At 37.5% G+C, this 18789-nt stretch overlaps 1 long non-coding RNA gene across 2 annotated transcripts; it reads right to left on the bottom strand.

Moving 5' to 3' along the window:
• Positions 1-3008: 3008 nt before the first annotated feature.
• On the bottom strand, positions 3009-6825 carry LOC113332676. 2 transcript variants are annotated; one of them, XR_003351658.1, is made up of 6 exons: positions 6687-6816; positions 5503-5581; positions 4970-5406; positions 4829-4863; positions 4523-4684; positions 3009-3622 (listed from the first exon to the last, which is right to left on the bottom strand). It is a non-coding gene; the product is annotated as an uncharacterized LOC113332676 (long non-coding RNA). The 2 variants fall into 2 exon arrangements; XR_003351648.1 differs by lacking the exon at positions 5503-5581 and having other exon boundaries at positions 6687-6825.
• Positions 6826-18789: the final 11964 nt, after the last annotated feature.

Genomic DNA, 18789 nt, shown 5'->3' with positions numbered 1-18789 from the left:
CAGTTAGGTTATTGTGAGGTGACCAATATTTCTAGGCTGCTCTTCGGGAGTATAAGACCGGATTATTAGTTGAGTTTCCTGTACACCTTGATCTTTATCTTAAGACGGGAACAATAACCAGAATAGACTTATATGTGGGAGACAGATTTGTTTATAAGTCTTTGACTTTGGGTCGTAGAAACTCTTAGTTGTGGGTGAGATAAGCTAAGGGAATCAAGTGTGCATAGTCCTGTTGGGATGCAAGAGGCGTAAGGAACGCGACTGTACCTTACTTGGTTAGGGCTCAAGTACATTGCAGTCTGAAGTTAACTTGTAGTAGGATATAGCATGTAACGGCTTAATACAATGTGGTGTTCAAGTATGGACTAGGTCCCGAGGTTTTTCTGCATTTGTGGTTTCCTCGTTAACAAAATTTTTGGTGTGTGTGTTATTTATTTTCCGCATTGTATTTTGTTTACATAATTGAAACATCACAGGTTGTGAGTAGTTCAATCATAGTTGATAAATCCGACCTTGTTGTTGGATATGACTTGATTGACACTCGAACATTAGCCTTTGGTACCGTCCGAGTTATTCTCATAACGATCAGGTTCACGGATTTCTATCTGTTTTATTTACTGATTGTGCTGAGAAAGAGATAAAGTTCTTTAATATATATATCCTAATTGAGACTCAGTAACTTGGTGCTCTTAGAATTATATTGGAGTTTAGTCCATACAGAGTGCCCAACGAATTAGTTGGGTGTGGTTGTTATGCCCCCGCGTTTCAATTGGTATCAGAGCAGGCAAACACGCTAAGATCTCATAAGTCTGTGTTTGTAGCAATCTGACTTTACGGACAAAATTGCTATCTTTATAAACGTACCGCTAGTCTTCGATGGCTCAAATTACTTATGGTGGAAAATTTCTATGCATGTCTTTCTACAAGCGCGTGATTTTCAATCATGGGTTCGTATTGTAAATGGCTATGGTCTTCCAACAATTACAATAGACGGTGTAACTGTTGCAAAGGATATTGGTAGATATAATGAAGTCGAGATTAATGTTGGGATGCAAAATTCTGACGGATTAAATGCTATCATTCACGGCGCCATTACCCCAGATCTTCAGCACCATGTAACTACGTGCACTAAGTCTAAAAATGCTTGAGATATCTTAGCAACCGAATTTAAAGGGAATACCTTTGAAAAAGAAGCTAGGCTTCAAAACCTAAATTCTGGTTGGGAAAACCTTTGTATGATTGATGAAGATTCATTTGATGAGTTTAATCACAAAGCGTCTGAAATTGTCAATGAATCATTTTCATTGGGTAAGACTGAAAAAGTGGGGGTACAACAACCACACCCAGTATTTCGCTTAGCAATCTGTATGGACAAACTCCAATATACTTTCTAGAGAATCAACTAGACAGTCAGACTCAATCTAGATGAAAATTATATCAAAGAGTTTATATCTCAATCTCTCGATTTGATATATACTCAAGCAAATAGAAATCTGCGAGTCTTTATCAAATACTAGAGAGATAACTTGGATGGTACCAAAGACCAATATCCAAGTGTCAATCAATTTAAATCAACAACCAAAAGGTCGGATATTCTAATTGATTGAACAACGCACAACCTGTGATATTTCAATTATATAACAAAATATAATGCGGAAAAGAAATAACACAGACACCAGAATTTTGTTAACGAGGAAACCGCAAATGCAGAAAAACCCCGGGGCCTAGTCCAGATTGAACACACACTGTATTAAGCCGCTACAGACACTAGCCTACTCCAAACTAACTTCGGTCTGGACTGTAGTTGAATCCCAATCAATCTCATACTGATCCAAGGTACTGTTATGCTCCTACGTCTCTGATCCCAGCAGGATGCTACGTACTTGATTCCCTTAGCTGATCTCACCCACAACTAAGAGTTGCTACGACCCAAAGTCAAAGACTTTAATAAACAAATCTGTATCACACAGAAAAGTCTATGGTAATAGATAAATCCGTCTCCCACGAATATACCTACGAGTTTTGTTCCGTCTTTTGATAAATCAAGGTGAACAAGAACCAATTGATAAACCAGACTTATATTCCCGAAGAACATCCTAGTATTATCAATCACCTCACAATAATCCTAATCGACGCAGCGAAAAAAGATATTGTGGAATCACAAACGATGAGACGAAGTGTGTGTGATTACTTTTCTATCTTGCCTATCGGAGATATAAATCTCGAGCCAATTATTACAATTGTACTCGTAACGATAGAAGAAGCAAGATCATATCAAACAACTACAAGAAAATTAGTATCGGTCTAGCTTCACAATCCCAATGAAGTCTTTAAGTCGTTAAACTGGTTTTAGAAGAAGAAACCAAAGGTTAAAGGAGAATCGACTCTAGCTATGCAACTAGTATCACACGTAAGGTGTGGGGATTAGGTTTCCCAGTTGCTAGAGTTCTCCTTTATATAATCTTTCAAATCAGGGTTTGCAATCAATGTTAGCTTGGTAGCAAAGCACTCAATATTCACCGTTAGATGAAAACCTGATTACATTCAAGCTAATATTCACTACACCATTTTTCAGGATTAGCAACGGCTGCTTGCTGTAGCAAAAGGGACTTGCAAAAGTAGCCAACCGTTGCGAAACCTGGCGTTGCATTTGTTTGCAACAGCCCCGGAGCCGTTGCGATATTTTTCCGCAACGGTTTCCTGTTCAGCCAACTGTTTTATCTTTGACTTTGCAACGGTTGCGGCCGTTGCGAACAGGTGTAGCAACAGCTGGGTGTTGTTGCTATATTCTTGTCGCAACAGCTTGCGAAATGGAAGATTCGCAACTGCTCTGTAGTAGTTACAAAATTTAGAACCAAAAACACTTAGAACGGCTAATCTTAGCCGGACCCGGTTTTAGTATTCTGGTTCTAAATTTAGCAACAGTTTTAGGCCGTTGCTAAATTTTTGCAACTAAAAGAAAAGTCAAGTCAATCATCAGATGACCTAGTCAAAAGTTCCCTGGAAAATTTTCAGGCCAAAAATTCAGGCCAAGAATTCACTGAAAGAGACATCAATTAAGCATTGAACAAAGAAAGAGACATTAAGTGTGCATTGAACAAAGATGTTCTCCATTACTAATAATGTCATCCTGAGTTCAGTTTCTACCTATAAACATTTCTGTATAATCAAAGCAATGCAACCGCTTCTCTTACAGATCTCCAATGTCCATTGGAGCTGGAGGAGGCACTTCTACTTCTTCTTGTACGGACGCCTCTTCCCTTATCTCTAACAACTCGATAAACTCTTGCATAGTTTTCTGATCCAAAATGTGGAAATCCTCTTCAAGACTAACAACATCAACAGTGCAGATTGAGCTTGTTAGCTTCTCTCCTTGTAAAGTTTCCTTGATTGCAAAGAGTGCATATTTGATCAGATCATCACGGGTAGAGTTGGCGAAGGACTCAAATTCGCGTTCCAAACAAGTTTTAGCAGATTGTGAACGAGCCCCAATAGCAAAGGCCTGGTATTCGAAGTAGTTCCCATTTGGGAAATTGTAGTAGAGGTGTGCTCCTGATTCATCCAACCCTGCAACAAGCATACCAACACCATATGGACGTTTCCATGACCTCTGGGTGCAAACCTGCAACAAAAAGAATTAATAATACTCAGTTCATTGTCCATAGAGAACCCTGTTATGCAAGACTTTACAAGCATAGTTTGTACTCAGTTCATTGTCCATTGTGTAGTTTATCAAAACTAAGAGGAATCAAGCTAATCATATATAACGATCAGACTAATATGACTACTATTTCCATATGACAACACAAAGATTAAAGAAAATGCAGCTCAACAAAGAAATCTAAAGGTACGAAATAATAGCTGGTCATAAGATGGAGGTTCACTAACCTGCCAAGGGAATGAGGGAAGTATGTCATATTAGCAAACAAACATGTTCAAGTACCCATATTCAAGTACCCTTAGCAAGGTTAGAATTAAAATTTCACATCTGGAAAGGAAGATTAAGCATTTAAAAGGCAACATCACTGATACCGATTCCATGAGAAAGGTTTAATGAGCAACAGTACAACTCTCGCGATGTAACAAAGCTAATTAAGTAATTATTCATAAGAGTAATTGGTTATTCCTTACAACAAAAACTTCGTGATATCAATATCTGTGAATGTAATATGTATTCCTTCAGGCCATGTGAGTTTACTACTAACTGTAATCTTTGGGTATGTACGCGACATTAATAGATGCTGAGATGTACTGCTTTATAAGGTCACTAAACTTAATGTTCATCAGCAAGATTATAAAATGAGAAAAATTATTAGACCTAAGCTAGCATATAAAAAATTTCTAAAGAATGATAACCAAATGAAACAAATTTCAGTGAACACGCAAAAGAAAGTGTGTTTCATCTATGCAAGGAATACGTGTATTTATATGTATGAGTTCCTAATCAGTTTTTCATACTTCTCTACGATTGGAACGTATACTACATGAGGGACATAGCAGTAAGCATATCATGTACACGTACCGAATGTAGTTGTATCTTCCTAGTCAGTTGAGTCTCTCATGCACTGTTTTCTTTAAGAGGGTAGTGAGGTCTCCATGAAGAGGAAGGAACTATTCTGCAAATTCTATATGGCTCTGCTTTTGAACGTATGTTGTCTATATATTTAAATGTATCGTTAAACTCCTGCAAATAGAGTTTTAAATGATCAGAAACCCAAGCTTGTACAACATAGCATTCTCCGATGACATGAAACAGTAAATAAAGAAAAAATAATGGATATAATTTCTGTAAAATGGATAGAAAACAGGTGCATCCTCAAGGAAATACCTTTGTGCATCTTCTGGACGCCACTTTGATGTGACCTGTTTAAAGACACCATTAACATCATAATTTAACAGCATAAACCTCTCATCATAATTAAGACATAAATGAGCAAAGGAAAGAATGACTCAAACACCATCACTTAACCTTTTCGCAATTAGTACACTTAAAACACCCACAAAGAACACCTCTAGGAAGGCACGGCCTCGGAGGAAGATGTTGACAATAAATAACAAAAATATTCAGACCACAAATATGTGATTATAGTGAATTTCATAATGTGAAGTCCAGTTAGATTTTTCGAACTTTCAGTACAAGGATGAACCTGATGAGGTTGTCGATCTGTAGATTCCTCATCCGAGCTATCACCTAATTTACTGTAGTGTACCCATGGTATGTACCTAAGAGATCTCTTAAGCCTCAGACACTCATTTGCACCCGCAGAGACCATATTACCATCAAAACTTCACCTTTATCCATCTTCTTTAGAGTGACATATATAAGTAAGACAAAACCTGGTAGAGACGACAGATCAACTTTCTCTTCTTTGATAGAAACTCATTTTCATTCAACCCCCATCGATGCTGCACATTACAAGAATGGTAAAATGTAAACTCTATATGTACATTGAGACCACAGAAGCAAAATGTATACTGGCAAACCAAACTACAAACACTCACTATAGGGTAATGCAAAAATAACGAGTATGTGAATGCATCCATCAAACTTCGTTGTATCATAGATCTTGTCACAGTTTCTCTGGATAAGAAACAAAAGCACTGAGGTTTAAAAAGATTTTCCCTGCATATCTTGCTGCTGAGCTGCAAATTTGAAGCCAACGTGTATGTATCGAAAGAAGTCAATACCAATTTTTCAGGTCATTCATTAACTAACAAATTAGTGTTTTCTCAGTTTTTAAAATGTTATGAGCTTAAAGTAAATGATTAATCTAACTTCTTGTTATAAAGTTCCCTCTCAAACCTCAACACTTCTACATAAAACTTCTCTTTCTTTATACCATGTTCTATAATCCCCTTCCTACATGTAATCAGTTCTTGCGCATTAGACTTCTCTTTCTTTCTACCATGTTCTATAATCCCCTTCCTACATGTAATCAGTTCTTGCGCATTAGATAATGGCTGGTGATTTTCCGCTGTTGAGGTTAGAAATGATCACATGGCAAACCATGCAACACTATATCATTGAGTCTAGATATTTCAGTACACTTTGAACAATTCCAAAACAATGAACGAGCATAACAACTACATATACAAATCAAAGTAAAGCAAAACTAACTAGCTGCATAACACAAGAATAACTAGTTCTAGTCCACCTTCATATAACACTAGCTAATCTTTAATCAACCAGAAACTGAAATTTCAATCTACAAATATTTGATTCATTCTCATAAATAGACTTAAAGGGTCATAAGCAGACATTCTCATAAATAGACTTAAAGGGTCATAAGCAGATAAATATTCAAATCTGAATACGAAACTAGCTGCATAACGTGAACCCAAGATCTGAATCTATAACAAGGATCATAAGCAGATGAGCTAAGTTAAAAAATCTAAACTTTCCTCTAAGAACCCACAAACCCTAGAAACCAGTGAAACAAAAGATTAAAAAAATCTATCAAAATCCCTAGCTCCGTAGTCATAAATAAATTTAAAATCGTGAATCAAATTAAACAACCTCATTCGATCTATAATCGTGAATCAAATCAAACAACTTCATTCGATCTATGCAAAAACAAGTTTTACCAGTTTATAATTATTGACCATCAATCACGAAAACAAAAAAAAAATCAGATAAATCTGACGAAAAAAAATCAGAGAAATCAAATGAAAAAAATCAAAGTTACCTTTGTTGGAAGATGTAGAACTAGAGAAAGGAGGAATTCAAGTCGATCGACTGACCAGCGATGATGATAAAGAAAGTATAAAATCACAAGAGTATGAACAGGGGAGGAGGAGAAGAAGGAGCCGTTTCTGGAATAGGAAAAGAAAGAGAAAGAGAATGGGATAGAAGGATAGAAACTAGGGTAATAACGCGTTACCTTGCACACGGTTGGTTCGCACGCCTGCAATTCAGGTGTTACCTTGCACACGGTTGTTTCGCACGCCTGTTTTCGTCAGCCGTTGCGAATTGCAACTGAGCCAAAACTTTCGCAACGGCTTTCTGCGGTTACAAATTTCGCAACTGTTATAAACAGTTGCGAATTTTGGAGCAGTTGCAAAATCAGTTGCGAATTCGCAACTGCGCAAGAGCTGTTGCAAATTTTAGTTGCTTTTCTGGAAAAATGGTGTAGTGATTTCTCAACCGTTGGATCGAAAACTTATCTTGTTACACACAAATGAAATGTCCAATTTTGGGTTTATGTAGCCGTTCCCAAACATTAACATTTGTTGGTTCAACAATAGTTAACCAAATGGTTAGCCATATGATTACTTTCATATCCACCATATTCTTCTTCACCATAACTAATTCAAATGACTCAAATGAACTAGTTAGAGAGTTGTTCAATTGCTTAGATCTTATGTAACTACACAAGACACAAGCGAAGCAAAAACGGTTTGATTCACTCGAATCGGTTCATGAACTTTATAGCCACGGTTTGCAAAAGCATTCCTTAGTTTATATAAACATGAGTTCAAGAACAACCGATTTTAGATATAACCTGCTCAAGTTCGCGGACTGGGTTCGCGAACTTAAGCTCACGGAAGGAGTTCACAAACTCCAGCAGAAATTCTCGGGTCGAGAACTTCCGCCAGTTCGCGGACTGAGTTTGCGGACTTGGCTCACGTCACATTCCATTTCTCTTGATCAACAAAGTTCGCAAACTTTGGTTCAAGGAATAAGGACTTATACATATATGTGTTTACACAACAATGCTTATATCCTACCAATGGTTATGTAATCTAAACTCTCATTTCAATCATTGAAAAATTCTCAGTGGACGTTATATAGCCGTTATTCACATACCATTTTTCGTCAGAGCAATTTCCAAAGTGATTGAAACATAACATGACATTCGTCACTAGGTAAAGATGAATTTGGCTAAAGCGACAGCTTGCCAACACATATTTCGAGAAATAAATAGGCGAGTTACACTCGGCTCGAAATAGTAAATGTGTATAATGAAAGTCTATATATCAAAACAACTTTTGTCTCAAGAATAAGAGATAGAGTAGATAGACTTTTGAGTGACAGATAAGTTCAAGTCTCCACATACCTTTTAGTCGATGAAGATCCACCAGTTCCTTGAGTATTCCTTCGTCTTATATGATGATTGCCATGGATTCTTGAGCTCAACTACACTTTCTATCTTAGTCCGAGACCTTTAGCTATATAGGCTAGAAATCAAGACTTATAGTTTTGATCACTAACATTGACAAACATGCTTGAGATAGCAACGCATGCGAGTTCGACCGAGCAATGCTCTAACAATCTCCCCCTTTGTCAATTTTAGTGACAAAACTATTAATACATATGGAATACAATAAATAAATGAATTAACTTTTGTAGCTCCTATTCCATATGCCTAATCTTCAACATTACTCGAAATCTTCATCACTTCCAAGTACTCCAATGATCCCAAAGGTTGTAAGTTTAGTATCATCGTTGTTGAAAATAGGTAGCTTTAACAACAAGAAAACAATAGTTCTCAATCATTGTTATATAGTGTCATAGTATCATTACACAACGTCAAAGTCAAATTGTATCACAACTTCAACAACAATACTATGGTGATATGTATCACTCCCCCTTAGTCAATACTCCATCTCACATGGAAACCACTCCCCCTTAGATAATGATCCGAAAACCATATGTGTTTGTAGTGTGAACTACATATTAACTCTCCCCGTTTCTGTCAATAAAATTGGCAAAGGTTCAAGAACGGGATCCTAATGAAATTTCTGAAAGAGACATTTCTTGACCAAAAGAAAGCAAAAGTATATCATCTTATTTAGATGCAATCATAAAGCCGAAGCTAAATGCATTCATCAAGGAGTTTGTAAAGATACAAGATAACCCCTATAATATTCCACAACCGCACTCCCCACAAATATTTGGCAATTAAGCACAAGTTCAAAAGAACTCTCCCCCATAAAATGTCATTCCCGAGAGAACAACAAGAGCGACCTTAATTTCGAAGGAAAAAAGGATTTGTTTGGACATAACGAATCACATACAAGTATGAATTTGAATCCAAAATATTCAATTAAACTAACCACAAGAGAACCCATGATTAAGTTAATCGACAAATGCTCAACATAAGTAAACTTATGGAGACTCAAAAATATACAATTAGATTAATCACAAGAGAACCCATAATTAATCTAATCGAAATACACAATCAAAATAATCACAAAAGTAATCAATTTAATTGGTCGTGCTCGACATAAGAAAACTTACGGAGCAACAACTAAATAACCAAACAAGATGATTAATTTAGTTGAATATGCTCGACATAAAGTACCTTACGGAACAAAAACATAGCTAATCATGAAAATAATCAACTTGGTCGTTCAATTCTCAACATAAGACACTTTACGGAGCCTCACAGTAATACATAAAATATGGATCAGGGAAGATCAATTACTTCGGAATATACACGGATTCATTCTATTTTCCATCACTATTCACATAATCCTTGCAAACAAAAGATTTTAACCTATCTTCCATCAATAATTGACATAATAGGCTTAAATTTTGTATTTGTCAAAAGTTTATTCATTCTTTTATCAATACATGTATATCGACATATGAAAGACTTTACTTTTGACAAGGTACGGGATAGTCATAGTTCACGGACGCAAACACGCATATCCCATAACAATATTGCAATATATAAAACCATAATGATTAATACTGCAAAAATCATCTTCCAAACCAATTTAGAATTTAAACCAATAAATATAAAAACATGAAGATGAAAACGTTGGACATAGCTATGTGTAATCACAATAATGGCTATTCCAAACTCTAGTTATTATTCTAATAAAAACAAGAAAATAGAAGATTTACTAGGCAATAAGACCTTTGAAGAATTCTTTATCATCCCCGAACTCCTTGTCGTCAACATACATTGGGATATAAGGTTCATTAAGGTAGGAGTTTATATCAATAAACCTTCTCGGCTGATGTTGTCGAACCAAGACCTTCTGAATCTCATGGTCTTAAACACAAAATCCTTTATTTGTTGAATCTCCTTTCGCATCTCCTTCAACTCTTCAATAACACCAGAAAACTTCTGAGAGTTTGAAGGAACGACTCTTGGCTTCCTCACATTCCTTCTTTTTCTTTTCAAGGTAGGAGATAACGGAGATTTTTCTTTTTCATTCATGATTGATGGCTTAACAATCATATTAACATCTTTTCCATCGGAAGACATCATGCTTGGAGTATCCATAACATATGGGTTTGTGAGAGGAAATCACAAATTGAACTCAACAAGTAGTCTTTAGATAAAAAGAGGTTTTGAGGAAGGAAAAAGGAATGTAGGGTTTCGAAACCTTTAAACAGGTTCGCACGTGTCCAACTCACAACCCTATAAATAGTGGAATTGTCGATAATAACCCTCCTTTGTTGATAGACAGGAAGAAAAAAAACTAAGAAAAGAAGAAAGAAAACTTTTCCTATATCTTGAGAGGTACAAAATCATTGTCTCTTTTGATCAGGCACATGAGACAAGATTTCTAAATCAACACAATAAAGTTGCGTTGTGGTGAATAACAATTTGTCCACCATTTTCCTCTTGAGAGGAATCCACAGACCTCTGTCTATCAAAACGATTCGACCATACTCTCTTCTCTAATGGTCTTGGTTTATCCTTGGAAACTAACTTCTTAGACGAAGATAACATCCTACATACCTCAGCGGTCTTCTGAGAAAGTTTAAGCTTCCTTGCTAATGATTTTCTCTTTGTTTAAGTTTGTTGACGTGCTTAAATTGGTGTTTGTACTTGTAACACCTTGAAAGTTCATGACCCTTCAGAGAACAATACGAGCACGTCAAACTAGGATAAAAGTAAGGCTTCTGAGATGTGCACGCAGCTAGACACATGGTGGAACCTGAAACATTACAAACAGAGTTTCCAAGAAATGGGTCAATTTTTTCTTCCAGATTAGTTGGATTATCTTCTGAAAGAATATTGAGATTGATGTATATATTGCTACAATTATCAAAATCAATATTTTCACCAATAAGTGCAACAATTGATTTCTCGTCTTCATTTGAATCATAGTTGTCAGACATTTCATCAAGAGTTGTAGCAAGACCTTTTTTCTCGGTGTATTTTCTACGATTTGGGCACTCGTTTGCAAAATGACCAAATCCCTTACACTTAAAGCACTGAGGCATATCCTCATCATCAGTTTCATCTGTTTCCCTGTTTTTAGTAGGGATACGATTATGAGGTTTAACTGATGCTTTTTGCTTATCTCTGGAGAACCGTTTACTTATATTCAACAGAAGATCCCTAAACTGTCTTGTGATCATCGAGACTGACTTGTCAAGATCTCCATCTGATGAATCTGTCTCGGATTGATCATCTTCAGGGATACACACTTTTTTACTCTTATCAAGTAATTTAGTGTCCTTGTGTGCTTTGAACGAAACATCCTTAGTTTTGGATGAATGTTCGTGATCAAAGATCTTAAGCTTCCCAACCAGCGTATTTCTGGAGAGATTATCAAGGTTATTTCCCTCAAAGATGACATGCTTCTTAGAATCGTATCTGGATGGCAGCGATCTGAGAATTTTCATCACAATGTCCTTTTCAGGAATAGTCTTACCCAATGCAAAGGATGCGTTAACAATTTCAGACACTTTGTGATTAAACTCATCAAATGTTTCTTCATCTGCCATACGAAGTTTTTCCCAATCGAAATTAAGGTTTTTAAGCCTAGCTTCCTTTTCACTGGCATTACCTTCAAAAACGGTTTCTAAGATATCCCAAGATTCTTGTGACTTAGTGCAGTTTGACACATGGTGTTGAAGATTTGGAGTAATGGCATGTATAATGGCATGTATAATGGCATTCAAACCGTCGGAATTTTGCTTTGCAGCATTTATCTCGGCAGGGGTGTATTCACCAATAGGCTTGGGAACGTTTACATCTCCAACTGCCACGACAGGAGCATTATAGCCATTAACACCATATACCCATGATTGAAAATCACGTACTTGAAGAAAAGCTCGCATAGCAATTTTCGACCATAAGTAATTAGAGTCATCGAAGACTGGTGGTACGTTAATTGAGATAACACCTCTGTCCATAGAGTCAGATCGCTACAAACACATACTTATAAGGTCTTAAACGTGTTTGCCTGCTCTGGTACCAATTGAAAAAATGGGGGTACAACAACCATACCCAATATTTCGCTTAACAATATGTATGAAAAAACTCCAATATACTTTCTAGAGAATCAACTAGACAGTCAGATTCAATCTATATGAAAGGTATATCAAAGAGTTTATATCTCAATCTCTCGATTTGATATATATTCAAGCAAATAGAAATCTGCTAGTCTTTATCAAATACTAGAGAGATAACTTGGATGGTACCAAAGACCAATATCCAAGTGTCAATCAATTTAAATCAACAACCAAAAGGTCGGATATTCTAATTGATTGAACAACTCACAACCTGTGATATTTCAATTATATAACAAAATATAATGCGGAAAAGAAATAACACAGACACCAGAATTTTGTTAACGAGAAAACCGCAAATGCAGAAAAACCCCGGGACCTAGTCCAGATTGAACACACACTGTATTAAGCCGCTACAGACACTAGCCTACTCCAAACTAAATTCGGTCTGGACTGTAGTTGAACCCCAATCAATCTCATACTGATCCAAGGTACAGTTATGCTCCTACGTCTCTGATCCCAGCAGGATGCTACGTACTTGATTCCCTTAGCTGATCTCACCCACACCTAAGAGTTGCTACGACCCAAAGTCGAAGAATTTAATAAACAAATCTGTATCACACAGAAAAGCCTATGGTAATAGATAAATCCGTCTCCCACGAATATACCTACGAGTTTTGTTCTGTCTTTTGATAAATCAAGGTGAACAGGAACCAATTGATAAACCAGACTTATATTCCCGAAGAACAACCTAGTATTATCAATCACCTCACAATAATCCTAATCGACGCAGCGAAAAAAGATATTGTGGAATCACAAACGATGAGACAAAGTGTTTGTGATTACTTTTCAATCTTGCCTATCGGAGATATAAATATCGAGCCAATTATTAAAATTTTACTCGTAGCGATATAAGATGCAAGATCAGATCACCCGGCTACAAGACAAGTAGTATCGGTTTGGCTTCACAATCCCAATGAAGTCTTTAAGTCGTTAACCTGGTTTTAGAAGAAGAAACCAAAGGTTAAAGGAGAATCGACTCTATCTATGCAACTAGTATCACACGTAGGGTGTGGGGATTAGGTTTCCCAGTTGCTAGAGTTCTCCTTTATATAGTCTTTCAAATCAGGGTTTGCAATCAATGTTAGCTTGGTAACTAAGCATTCAATATTCACCGTTAGATGAAAACCTGATTAGATTCAAGCTAATATTTCTCAACCGTTGGATCGAAAACTTAGCTTGTTACATACAAATGAAATGTCCAATTTCGGGTTTATGTAGATGTTCCCAAACATTAACATTTGTTGGTTCAACAATAGTTAACCAAATGGTTAGCCATATGATTACTTTCATATCAACCATATTCTTCTTCACCATAACTTGTTCAAGTGACTCAAATGAACTAGTTAGAGAGTTGTTCAATTGCTTAGATCTTAAGTAACTACACAAGACACAATCGGAAAAAAAAACGGTTTGATTCACTCGAACCGGTTTATGAACTTTATAGCCACGGTTTGCAAAAGCATTCCTTAGTTTATATAAACATGAGTTCAAGAACAACCAATTTTAGATATAACCTTCTCAAGTTCGCGGACTGGGTTCGCGGACTTTATCTCATGGAAGGAGTTCACAAACTCCAGCAGAAATTCTTGGGTCGAGAACTTCCGCCAGTTCGCGGACTGAGTTCGCGGACTTGGCTCACGCCACATTCCGTTTCTCTTGATCAACAAAGTTCGCAAACTTAGGTTCAAGGAATAAGGACTTATACATATATGTGTTTCTACAACAAAGCTTATATCTTACCAATGGTTACGTAATCTAAAATCTCATTTAAATCAATGAAACATCTCAGAGGACGTTATATAGCCGTTATTCACAGACCATTTTTCGTCAGAGCAATTTCCAAAGTGACTGAAACATAACATGACATTCGTCACTAGTGTATATGGTGTATTTTCGACAAGGGCTAAAATCGTAAACTCATAATTACACGAAACTCTGATCCAGCCATCAGACGTGAGTATTGAGACACGGGTCTCTCATCGAATTCTCAACGGAGAGTACTTTCTCTCAGAGTACATGTAGATATGTAGTCTCACGAATGGACAACGACATATCTCATGAATACTGAATACTTTCAGTGATTATTTCTATATAACATCACGAGATGGACGGCTCCTAGACAGCTTGCTCTGCTAGTATAGAGCGACAACATCTTCAGGAACAAACAACAAGTTTACCCTGACTATATAAAGGATATGACTTACCGGCAAGCTCGTATCAGGATAATTAATGTTCATAGACAGCTTGCTCTGCTAGTATAGAGCCACAAAGTTAATTATTCCTAATCACAATCGCTCCTATTCCATGGACGAATCAACGACTGGTCCCATGGAATGACAATAACAATTGTTCTGATTCTATGATCGAATCCAAAGCTTGATCTCATAGAATAACAATAACTATATTATCTCATTACTTCGATTTCATGATCGAATCCAGAACTGGTCTCATAAATGGTAATAGATAAACCTTAATTACTCTGATTCTATGGTCGAATATACGATCCCATGGAACGGTAATGCTCACTTTATTATTCTGAATTCGTAGTCGAATCCTCAGCTGATCCTATGAATTAATAATAAACATCTTATTACTCAGTTTTGTGAATTATTCTCCACTGAATTCCACAATTAGTAATAAATAATAAACAACCGGGCGTCTGAGCTACCTCTAAGTAAGCCCCGATTCAAATGGTGAAGGTGTATTCAACGATGATACACTAACAGTCACCGCACGAACGAGTATTTCAAAAATACAACGAAACGATGAACCTATGCAAAATAGAGAAGAAAATAATAAATAATTAAAAATATTGACCAGGGTGCTGGGATCACGGACACACGACCGACCGACCGTGTCGTGGTCAATCCCACGCCAGTTTTATATTTTTAATGCATTTTATTATTTTCCATGATTTGATGAAAATTCTCTCATTTTATCAAATCTCCTTCGTCTTGAGGAAACTCCTCGGTTTCATGGTACTTCCATAAATCCATAAAAATAATATAAAATTAAGGAAAGGAGTGTGGGGCGTGACCATTGGCCAACCGGCCATGCCTTGGTCCCAACCGGCCCCACACGCACGGTTCCTTATTATTTTATTATTATTATTATTTCTCTAATTTCATGAAAAACTCCTTGATTTCATGGTATTTTTGCACAAATCATCAAATAATAATAAAATAAATTATGAAAACTTGTGGGACCGGGCCTTGGCCGGCAGGCCATTCCTTAGCCGGTCCCACACGCCCCTCTTTTTTATTATTTTATTATTAGTTTTCCTTGAATTCATCAAATTCCTTGATTTCATGGTATTTCTCTCAAATTAGGAAAAATTCCCTCAAATCATCAAAATACCTAAAAAATATTAAAAAATTAGGAAAACTCGTGGGACCGGGCCCTAGCCGGCCGACCATGCCTTCCACGATCCCACACGCCCTTGTTTTTTATTATTTTAATATTTTTTGCTTCCTTGAACTCATGAAAAGTCCTTCAATTCATGAAAACTCCCTAAATTCATCAAATTTCTCAAAATTCATGAATTTTTCATAAAATTATTATAAAATTAGGGAAACTCGTGGGACCGGGCCCTAGCCGGCCGTCCATGCCTTCCACGGTCCCACACGCCCTTGTTTTATTATTTTAATATCTTTTGCTTCTTTGAACTCATGAAAACTCCTTCAATTCATGGAAACTCTCAAAATTCATCAAATTTCTCAAAATTCATGAATTTTTCATAAGATCATCAAAATATTATAAAATTAAGGAAAAGGCACCACGGACCGTGGTCACGACCGGCCGACCATGCCTTGACCACGGCGGTCCCATGCCTTCTCATTCCTTATTTTATAATTATTTTTCATTATCTCATGGTGTTTTCCTCAGTTTCGTCGAAACCTTAATTTTGGCATATTTTCTCGAATGGATGCTCAATTGCACGCCAGAAAATATCAAAATTCTCAGCACTGAGACGCGGACACCTTGGGGTCAGGAGCACGCTATCTTGACCGACCAAGATTGACTATTTGGCTCACGGAAGCCGGTCCCATCAATTTTCACAGTTTTGACCTAATTTGCACAATTGCTCGTATTAGGTCCAAAACTCTCCCAAACACTTAGGATTTTCATGAAGTGATCGTCAGGAGGTCACGGGACAATGCAGGGCCGGTTTCATGACTCCATGGTCGGTCCCTCGCCTAGTCATAATTAATTAGGTTTTCTCACCTAAGGCTCAGACGAGCATTTTCGAATAAATGATTAAACCAGCATTTAATCATTCTTTCACCAAAAAATCGTCAACTATTCAGGAGTTCTTCGTATTTGCTCACGTGAGCATATGGAAACTACATGGTTGATCCACGGTCCCATGTAATCGCTCCCTCCTTCGTCCCATGGTTGAAATTCTGACGAACCATGAATTGATCATCAATTGATCAAATTATGGTTTCTGAATCCAAGGATCATCATTCCAGATTCTAACCTTAATAATTTTATGACGACCTCGCGGTCATTAATTTTATTAATTATGCTCGGTTCAACAACCAGTATTCTAATTAATATTTTTGGTATGCTGCCAATAATCCATCAGACAAGCAATACATGCTCAGACGATCAAATATTCAACAATTCATCACATGAGAAACACTTGCTCAGATGATAAATATTTGTTCAAACCAAGGAGTATTGGTTCAACAATCAATATTCAACGATCCACCGAATAAGCAATACTTGCTCTCTTCATCGTAAGAACTATACCTATGTCTCATGACATGTTCAATTCACGAGTTTCAGAACATCATGTTCAACTCAACGACTACATGGACTCATCGTCCCATCAAACCACGAAGTCATCAATTGACTAACAAACCACGAGACGTCAATCGTGTCACTTGGGGGGATATCACTTAGGATTTTGGTCTGGCAGTCTACGACACGTGTGTTCAAACATACGATGGAATGTGAGCAAGTCGTGCAATCAGTTGAAGGAATGCACGAGGTAGTGGGTGGAAAATCGACCAAGTCTCCACACGTTGAGCAACTGGTTTCAAACACGATCTCCACTTCCCCACTCCTTGATTCTATCAACTGTCACACTTCATGGAATCATGGTGTCTACAATTCCAGCAATATAAATAAGTCTCTGAATCATGATTGAATCAGCATCAACAGTATCATCAATCTCACGTCTCATCGACAACACGAGATCATCAACTCATCAATTGAGCAACTACTCTCAATTGAGCAATTTCAATCATTCAGAGCTTATCATATTCATAATTCACACACCCACAATCTTTGATTACCATTGATTCCACACATTTCCCAGCTTCCCTCCTACAGATCAACCCATCCTCTCTTTGACCGAATTTACTCTGGAACGGTCATTGCTTGATTTAGGCCGGAGTACTACAGATTGATCTCTCGAATCTAAAGCACCCCCTTTGCAGCGGTGCATCTGTGTGAGGTTTAAATTTCGCTCGGTTCGAGGAGTCTCCTTCGTACGGTCGTCTCCTCAATTCCTTAAAAACCAGCAAATCGTTTTTCCCCATCTACAGATTGGCGACCACAGTGGGAGATCATTCTCTCGGTTGCAATCTCAATTCTCACAAGGATGGACGGTCTTAGGTCTGCCAATCCGGGTTTAAAACCCGATCCTAATATCGCAAGCTCTAGTGGTACCGCTAACACCACTTCTCCGACGCAACCTGCTACTACTACTCCTCCGAGCACTGGTGCTCCAGTGATCACCCTGCAAGCGACGACACTGGCGCCATCAACAATCTACTCTTCGGTTGATCTCCTGAAGAAACCAGAGAAAATCAGCCTACCATTGTTGATCTCATGAAGGTTCAGACTGACGTGGCTGCAGCACAGAAAGAGTTGTGTACGTATCTCAAAACTCTCACAGACAAGCTTGCGTCTGAACGAACTCAGCCTCAGCGCGAGAAAGGAAAAGTTAAAGAAACATCTTCAACTGCTGATCCTGAAATCTCTCCCATCCATGTTGTACATGATGAAGAATTCTGCAACGCTGCAAATGACTCTCCAGCAATGGAACCTGCAAGTTTCATCACTCGTGAAGACCTGGAGCACTCTTTTGAGGATCGAGGAAAAGACAAGACATCATCTGTCCATCTTCGCCAACCTCCATATCCTGCTGCCAATACTCAAAAACATATTTCTCGATTTCTGGAATTATTGGCGAACACGAGCACAACCATGTCGTCCGTCTGAAGGAATTTTCAAAGTCTCTGACAGACAGAGCATACACCTGGTACAACAACATCGCACCAGGAAGTATCACCGATTTAGGAGAGATGATTAATGGTTTCTACAGAAAATACTTCTTCGTGTCAGAGCAAGTCACTCTCTCTGATCTAGGAAGGATGTTTCAGAGGAGCAACGAACATCTTGATGATTATGTGAAAAGGTTCAGAGTTCAAGCCTTGGACTGCCACGACCCAACGTCACATCGCAGCAACTAGTAGACTTGTGCATCAACAGAATGATCCCGGTCTACAGAG

The sequence above is a fragment of the Papaver somniferum genome, chromosome 1 (assembly GCF_003573695.1).
Source record: "Papaver somniferum cultivar HN1 chromosome 1, ASM357369v1, whole genome shotgun sequence".
Lineage (NCBI taxonomy): Eukaryota > Viridiplantae > Streptophyta > Magnoliopsida > Ranunculales > Papaveraceae > Papaver > Papaver somniferum.
The sequence above is the reverse complement of the archived record's forward strand: the minus strand, read 5'-3'. Positions and strand labels throughout refer to the sequence as shown.